This window comes from Crotalus tigris, unplaced genomic scaffold (assembly GCF_016545835.1).
Source record: "Crotalus tigris isolate CLP2741 ecotype Arizona unplaced genomic scaffold, ASM1654583v1 scf7180000021260.452406, whole genome shotgun sequence".
NCBI classification, from domain to species: domain Eukaryota; kingdom Metazoa; phylum Chordata; class Lepidosauria; order Squamata; family Viperidae; genus Crotalus; species Crotalus tigris.
In genome coordinates this window covers 441,560-448,738 of record NW_024098422.1, presented here as the reverse complement: position 1 = coordinate 448,738, position 7,179 = coordinate 441,560, and positions in this window count along the sequence as shown.

The window sequence follows — 7,179 nt, the reverse complement described above, 5'->3', positions numbered from 1 at the left end:
AGATGCAGCAGGCTGGTTTCACAACCCCCCCCCACATCCTCCCATTGGGGTTCGCTCTTCTGCCTTCTCTTCAGGCTATCCATCCACACGTCGTTACTCTGAACGTCATCCCACGTTCCATACTCTCCTAATTCGGTTGGCGTCGCTGGGCGGGGGAGCCGTCTTGTCCTCTTCGGATTGATCGCCTTCCTTCTCCCAAGCTGCAAGTGGGGTGTCAATCTTAATTGTCTCTTTGCCTCTCCGTCTGCGATGTTTTCCTGCATTCCAATTGGGATATCCCCAATGTTCATAACATGGAGATTCTGGGCTTCGATTTTTGCCGCCTCCCTAGTCTTTTGGAGGCGTGTCTGTACTATAGGGGTGGTGGGGGCTTTTGGATGTTGCTCCTTCCCCTCTAAATTGTCCACAATTTGTCGGGGGGTTGGCATATCCACCTTGATTTCTCTGCTGAATATGCCATCAAGCTGCCGTTAATGGGGTGGGTGATTGGTCGCACTCCATGATCTTAATTCCAAGTGTGCCGAGCAGAGGTCAATATGCCGGTTAATGGAGTCCCTATTGGAGAGCCATGCTTCTTTGAGCAGCCGGCCCCCCTTTGTATTGTCACTTACCAAGACGCATACCTCATTAAAGTTAAAGCGGTGGCCAAATTCCGCCATGTGTGCCCATATCTGGGAGTGCTGCTCGCCCCTTTTTACTGCCAGTTTGTGTTCATGGACCCTGGTCTTCACTCGTTTAGAGGTCTCCCCAACATAGTTACATGGGCAGTCCATACAATCAATCTTGTATATGACTGCCGATCTCTCCATGTTGGGGAGCGGGTCCTTGGGGTGCATAATAGCAGCATGTAGCATTTGGTTAGGTCTATGTGCTACTTTTATATTATATGGCACTAGAATTCTTGCTGTTGCCTCTGAAACGTTGCAGATATAGGGGAGGGCACTGGTGGGTTACCCTGGGATTCAGATGCTGTACTATAACAATTAATGAATCTTACTGGGTACCCATTGCACTTGCAATCTGGAAGAGATGGTTTCTTTCCTCTTTCTTTGCTCTAGCAATACTGCAGTGTGACTCCACTCGTTTAAATAAGGTTTTAACACAACTGACTTTATGGGCTATAGGATGGCTACTCTCGTAATGGAGAATCCTATCCGTACAAGTTGCTTTTCGGTATACCCTGGTGTTCAAAGAACCATCCAGTTGGCATTGAATTAGTACATCCAAAAATGCTAATGAGCCCTGATTTTCTTCTTCCATTGTGAACTGGATGTCTGGGTATACCGAATTCAAAATGCCCATAAAGTCAGTCTTGTGCTGCTTCTTGATGACTACAAATGTGTCGTCCACATAGCAGGCCCAAAACTTTGGTTGGTACTGGGCCATCGCTATGTGTTCTAACTGTTGGAGTACCACCTCTGCTATTATACTGGAGATCGGAGACCCCATGGGTGTTCCTTTGGTTTGTTCGAATATCATGCCCTGAAAGGTGAAGTAAGTCTTTAAACAGACTCCCACCAGTTTTATAAGATTTTCAGTCTGGAGGGAGTCCTGTTGTTGGTCCGGGTTTCTTTGATTCAATCGGTCCCTTAGGACCATGACCGCAAGGTCATGTGGGAGGGAAGTAAAAAGGGAAACCACATCAAAAGAAACCATGAGTTCATCTTCCTCCACCCTCAGGGCTCTAATTTTGTTTAAGAATTCGTCTGCCGATCTCACAGTGGTGTTGCTATTATTGGCCAAGTGGCTGATGCATATGCTCAGCCACTTGGCCAATTCAGAGGTAGGGGTGCCCCTAAACGCAACGATAGGATGGAGGGGGACGTTAGGCTTATGTATCTTGGGTAGTCCATAGAACCTGGCAAGAGCCGAGTCACTAGGACGCACCCTTCTCAACACATCATCATCCATTCTCCTATTCCGTTTTAAGCCATCAAGAAGCTTGTTGGTATAGTTTTTGATGTGTTGAGAAGGGTGCCAATCAAAGAAGCCTTGACAGCTATCCAAAACAAATATAACCCCCCAAAACATATCCTAGATCTGACCAACCATTGTCTATCCAACACATACTTCATCTAAAATACAAACAAATAGAAGGAGCACCCATGGGATCACCCCTCTCACCTGTCATTGCAAACCTCTACATGGAACACTTTGAAACCCAAGCTCTAGAAAAATCTGAACACAAACCCAAACTCTGGCTCAGATACGTAGACGACACCTTCATAATCTGGCCACATGGGAAAGAAAAACTGGACAACTTCCTCACACACCTCAACAGCCTACACCCCAAAATACAGTTCACCATGGAAACAGAAGCTAACAACCAACTTCCCTTCCTAGATGTCTTAGTCTACAAGAAATCCAATGGCTCCCTAGGACACACCATCTACCAGAAGAAAACACACACAAACCGCTATCTGCATGCTCTCTCACACCACCACCCAGCACAGATCAACTCCCTAGCCAAGACACTCATCTCTAGAACAAAACGCTTAGCTGATGAACAACACCTAAAAACCAAACTACATACTCTCACTAATGTACTTACATCCAATGGATTCCAACGAAATAAGATTACCAAACTAATCCAAAAAGAAACCCCCACTAAAACCCAAGACAGAGAACAAGAAAACGGCAAAGCCCTCCTCCCTTACATAAAAGGCACCACAGACAGAATCAGTAAGATCCTCCACAAACACAACATTAAGACAGCATTCTGCCCAAGTGCACGCATTGAAGAACATAAGAACTCAGTCAAAAAAGAGGAACCAACTTCTTCCCTGGTCCAACACCTTAAAATCACAGGACATGAAATTGACTTTAAAAAGACCAGAACTGTCGTCAAAACTGAACACTTTAATAACAGAATAATCAGAGAAGCCATCGAGATAGAAAAACGCCCACACAGCATGAACAAATGAGATGATACCTCCTGCCTACCAGCCATTTGGAAACCCACTCTGATTGACAAACGACTCCCTAACACAAAAAATGACACCAGACCCACACTCACAAAAACCACACAGGATGTCACCACCACACATCCACACAAAAAGCAAATCCAAAGCCACACCGATGATGAGACATGACCACAAACCAGAAGCCAGACTACAGCTGCATCATTAGCCACTCTAAACCCCTCCAATCCATATATGAAGCAAACTGACACCCACCATGAAGATGAGGCACGACCACGAACGCGAAGCCAAAAAATAGCAATGCAGCTCACCATTTTAAATCCCCCTGCAACTCAGACTAACCTGAGCACAACAAAGCCCCCACCCAAACAGAACACTCCCCCAGCCAATCAGAGGACAGCCAACCCCCCAGCCAATCAGAGGACAGCCAACTCCCCAGCCAATCAGAGCACAGCCAAGCTCCAAACCAATCAGAACACACCTCCATCCAATCAGAACACAGCCAAGCTCTCATCCAATCAGTTCATACCCCCACTAGCAGTTAAAACGAGGAAACAGCTACAACCACACATTGCTCCTAGAAGCACGAAGTCGAAAGCACCAGCCTGAAGATGACGAATGAGACTTCATTGAAACATTGCCAAGACACTTCCAATTTTACGTGGGAGAAAACCCGAATAACCAAAGACCTACATATATATATATATATATATATATATATATATATATATATATACACACACACACACACACACACATATATATACACATACACATACACATACACATACATACACATACATACATACATACATACATACATATATATATATATATATATATATATATATATATATATACATACATATATAATTTTATTATTCTGATTGTAAAAAGAATTGGAAGTGTGTGTGTTCTATCTAGGGGGGAGGGGTGTTTTGTCCTGGGCCTGATGAGGAAACTCAGCAGGCCCAGAAATTTTGCAATTGCTCCCGGGCATTCCAAAAGCTGCCCGGGACCAGACAGAGCAGTACCAGCCTTGTTTGCATGCACAAGGTGTGAACAGGCTAAATTCCTATTGGTTAACACTGTCTGGGTCTCTGGCCCTATAAAAGGCCTGGGTGACTTTTGTTCCTTTGCTTAGATTTGGAGAAAGAGAATAAAGTGTTTGTTACTTGTCACCATGTGTCTTCATCATTCGCACGCGAACCAAGAACACAACAGTTTCTATAGAATCATAGGGCTGGAAGAGACCTTGGAGGTTTTGTAGTCCAACCTCCAATTTTAAACTGGCTCAAGGTAATGAATTACACCACCCCACACATACACGCAATTGTCTACTACTGCGTTGGCAGTAAATCTGCAAAAGACATTTTTCATATTTTTCTTTAATATGTCCGTTTCTGAGGAAATCTTTAATGGTAAGAAACCAAGATGAGTGACATTCAGCAAAGTTTCCTGGCTAGCTAGTAAGATTGATATCCAAATGTGAATTTATACTGTATACCCTTTTCTGAGGTTCCATATGCTAAAACAGTGGTGGTGAACCTATGACACGGGTGCCAGAAGCGGTACTCAGAGCGCCGTCACCCCAGTCATAGGCCTTCAGCTGGGTTTTATAAAACCTTTTCACTTTAGGCCTCCACCTCCATGTGCAAAAAAAAAAGAAAAGAAAAAAAGGTTCAATCAGTCAATTTCAACTTCTTGCTGGGAAAAAAAGATCTTGCAAAGTTGGAATTGATTGATTGAACTTTTTAGTCCCACCCAGTCTGCCATTACCACTGCCATGCCCTCCCAATGGACCATGCCCACCCAGTTGGCCACACCCAGCCAATGGGCCACACCCACCTGGCACTCGACGATGCATAAGTGGGTTTTGGGTTGCAGTTTGGGCACTCAGTCTCTAAAAGGTTCGCCATCACTGCCCTATACCATCTCAGACAAATGGCTGTCCAGTCTCTTAAAAGCCTCCAGTGATGAAGCACCCACAACTTCTGAAGGCAAGCAGTTCCACTGGTTAATTGTTCTCACCATTAGGAAGTTTCTCCTTAGTTCTTGGTTGCTTCTCTCTTTGTTCAGTTTCCCTCAATTGTTTCTTGTCTTGCCTTCTGGTGCTTTGGAAAATAGGTTGACCTCCTCTTCTTTGTGGCAGCCCCTCAAATATTGGAACACTATCATGTCACCCCTAATCAGGGCTTTTTTTGTCATAGAACGCCCAGAACGGAGTTCCAGCACCTTTTTTGGATGGAACCTTGTAGGGTAGGCAAGGCGGGTTGTATAACGTGTGTGAGTTCCGGCACCTTTTTTTTCTTTTTTTTTTACAAAAAAAGCACCGCCCCTAATCATTTTTCACTAGATTAGACAAACCAATTCTTATTCTTCCAGCATTCTGGTTCCCAAATAATTAATCAGGTACCTTTGGAACCCTTCAGCAGAATATAAAGGCAAGAGCTTTCCCTTTTAGCTCCTGGCAATGCATTAAAAGGTTATATTAGCTCCGCTAGGTACATCAGACTGGGAAATCAACTCCACAGGAAGGCTGAAACCATTTTTGTTCTTTCGAAGGAGAAATGAGACTGTCCACAAGTACTGCAGATGGTTGCTTCTTGTTTATCGTATGGAGGTTTATTGTGTGCAGGTTTATTGCTCTGTGAGATGATGGAATAGCCTACTTTCTGCTCAAAATGCAGTCAGCACTTTTGAAAAGACATTTAAATTCACATACTTCACAATTTGCAATGGATTATAGATAGGGATTCATTTTGGACACACTTAACTAGATTCATCATATTCTTAGATTTAGGGATATGACAGTGTGGGCCTTGCTCGTATTCTCATTTCCTAACTATAAGTTATTTACATAAATTTCAATATCAGATTGCCCTCAGTTACCATACTCTCAAAGCTGCACGAACACCTTTGTGCATTTTTATATTGAGTTCTTATCACAAACAATTTTGTAGGTCTGTATCCTACTGTGCATATTTTAGCAAATGATGTGTGTTTTTGCTTTTACATTCCCAAAATTTATGCATCTTTTCTAGATTTCTTTATTGTATCTTTTTGTGCTCATGTTTGAAATTACATTGTAATTTGCTTTGCATGTGTGTTTTGCTTCTTATACAGAACATCCTTTTGAGCTTTAAAGCAGGGCTTTTCAACCTTTTCACCCATTGTACCACTTTTTGGATATGGCAATATCTGAGTACCACCCGTTGCCTAGCAAGGTGTCAAAAACTTGATGACCAAAAAAAAAAAAAAAGGAAAAAAGTGATAAAGTACAGGTAGTCCTTGACTTACAACAGTTCGCTTAGTGACTGTTCAAAGTTCAATGGCACTGAAAAAAGTGCCCCCAAGCCACAGCTGAGCAAGACACCTGCCTGCCCACCTGTCGGCGCTCTTCCTCCTGCCCGAGGTTTTCATTGTGAGCATTTCTGTTGAGGATTGGCAGCAGGGATGGAGGGTGTTTGGTTTTTATTCCCCCCATATGCTGGGTGGTTGCAGCAGGTTTTGGTCACTTTACATGACCCTGGGACACTGTGACCGTCATAAATATGAATCAGTTGTCAAGCATCTGAATGTAAATCACAAGACCCTGGAGATGCTGCAACATTCCAGCTGATCGGCGCTTCTTCTGGGCTCAGCAGAAGCACCAGGATCAGTGCCCAGCTCCAGCTGGAGCCTGGCGCTGATCCTGGCACTTCTGCTGAACCCTGACAGCCCTGCAGCTCCAGCCATCTCTCACTCAGGCTTGTGCGGTGCTGCCACCGGTTCAGCTCATTCCCGTCCCCCACTACCACTTTTGTAGGATGGTCGCGTACCACCTGCCAGGTGCCAATGTACCACAGGTGGTACCCGTACCACTGGTTGAAAAGCCCTGCTTTAAAGATATGTGTGAAATGTTGAATGTAGTTCAGCATTAGTTTTTCCCATTCCCCAGGGGAAAAACAAGTCAAAAGTCTCTTCTGATACTGTACTGAAAGGTGCTATGACTTCCTTCCTTCCTTCCTTCCTTCCTTCCTTCCTTCCTTCCTTCCTTCCTTCCTTCCTTCCTTCGTTTCATTTTTTTTTCAGCTTTGCTAACAAACACTCTCCTCTGTTTCCCTGGCTTTTATAAATCAAAGACTGTGCAAAGATCACCATCTAGTGGCAAAATAACAAGATTGCCTTATTTTCTGCTGGGTAAATTAAGTATTAAATCAGCTCAACCAATAATAAATGCCAACTCTTAAAAGCCAAGAATTGATTTTTGGATATT